General features: G+C 48.7%; 1 long non-coding RNA gene across 1 annotated transcript; it reads left to right on the top strand.

Moving 5' to 3' along the window:
- Nucleotides 1-368: 368 nt before the first annotated feature.
- Nucleotides 369-1,342, top strand: LOC135321878 (uncharacterized). Its single transcript, XR_010382066.1, has 3 exons — nucleotides 369-412; nucleotides 501-690; nucleotides 1,018-1,342. It is a non-coding gene; the product is annotated as an uncharacterized LOC135321878 (long non-coding RNA).
- The last annotated feature ends 332 nt before the right edge of the window (nucleotides 1,343-1,674 follow it).

Genomic DNA, 1,674 nt, shown 5'->3' with positions numbered 1-1,674 from the left:
ACCTGTGAGCAATTCAATTAAATGAGTTTAATACAAATAAAAATTTGTCTTGACAAATTCAAACCTACTGCAGACCAAGCCATTCTCAAGTAGTCAAAGGTCATAGAATTTGGAAGAAATGCAGTTTGCACTGACTTTGTAAACAAGTACCTGGGAAACGCCAGCGCTGCGCCTGTGGTGTGGCGTGGTAGTTAGGACATTAATTAATGACCAAACAGAGAAATGTCTGTGTGCCCAGCAGACGGTAAACAAGCCCAGGAGAACATTAGCATCTGAATTGCAAAGAAGGCTGGCAGCTTCCTCGCCCAACCCCCTGCCCAGATCTGCCAACTTGCCCCAAAGAGCGCTGGCTGGCACGTGGGCAGGGAGGGATGGGCTTTGGGGCCGCCCCTCTCAGGATCAAGGGCCCCAGGTCTCCCCATGGGACTGCGGGCGGGAGGACAGGTGAGTGGCTCAGGGTGCGGAAGTACCAGTTTCTCTTTCTCTTCTTGTAATTTCAGAGATGCAGAGAGGCCAGTCTGTTGAAGGCCGACCTCTGGGCAGCAGGCTCACGTCTCCCTTCCTGAGCACTGCTGCTACGAAGGTGGGGAGATCCCACACATGGCAGAGGAAGTGAACGCCAAGGACTCCCCCACGAGGCTTCCGCGGCTTGCGAGCATCCAGCCCTCAAGCATCCCTTCACTCTCCAAGGTCAGCGGCGAACCCCGCCCCCTCCCCTCCCTATCCCAGGAGACGCCGCCGAGGGCTGCTGGCGCGGGGTATCTGCTTCTGGCCCTGGGCGATGGCCATCTGGGTGACAGGCAGTGCTCAGGAGACAGGGCACCACTTTTCCAAGCTAAGCACCGCAGAGATAGCTGAATAATGGTCGGTATTAGCAGAATTTACTGGTCCTAAGAAGCCTGTGGAGTAATCCACCTCTGGCTTTGTTGTCAGCAAGGTGTCTTGAATTGAAGCAAATATCACTCAGTCAAAAATTTAAGGGCAAATGGCAAAGGAAAAACTTTCTTTTATTCTCAGATGGAGAATGAATTTGGCCCTCTGACTTACGAGCAGCCATCCTGCTTACTCTTTAAATAATCCCTTTCACCATACGAGGAGCTGCGGAAAACACGCGCTGGAGTGCCACCTCCTTAGCGACGGAATCCTGGCCACTCGCAGGGCTCCAGGCGAAGCGCAGACACATGCGGACTGGATGGTTCAAAAACTAAAGACAGACTTGCCTCGGGTGTTAGGAATTCAACGTGGTTCTTAAGTGTATTTATGCTTCTTTGTATCATCTGCCTCTCTGAGATACAGCCTTATTATATGGTTATACCTCCATATTTTATTTCCAAATATTTACTTTCCCTGATGTTTTAATAAAAACAATCATGGCGTTTAAAAATAAACTATTTGAGGTCTAATCAGTGGACACAAACAATTCATTAATAATTAAAGTCATCCATCAGGCAGTGTGTGTGGCAGGATCAACAGGGACATAAATTTTTTAAACCCCAAAGCAGGGGGAAAAAAAAAAAGCTAGAAATTAGAATGTTCTAGAAAGGACTGGAAAACGGCAGGAGATAGAAACGTTTGGCAACATTAACTGCAGGACACGGTGGCTGCCCAGCAGAACATGCTGTCCGTGTGTTTATGGGAAAATATTCTCATGTGTGTGTATTTGTCTTGACTGAA

This window comes from Camelus dromedarius, chromosome 8 (assembly GCF_036321535.1).
Source record: "Camelus dromedarius isolate mCamDro1 chromosome 8, mCamDro1.pat, whole genome shotgun sequence".
Classification (NCBI taxonomy): Eukaryota; Metazoa; Chordata; class Mammalia; order Artiodactyla; family Camelidae; genus Camelus; species Camelus dromedarius.
The sequence above is the reverse complement of the archived record's forward strand: the minus strand, read 5'-3'. Positions and strand labels throughout refer to the sequence as shown.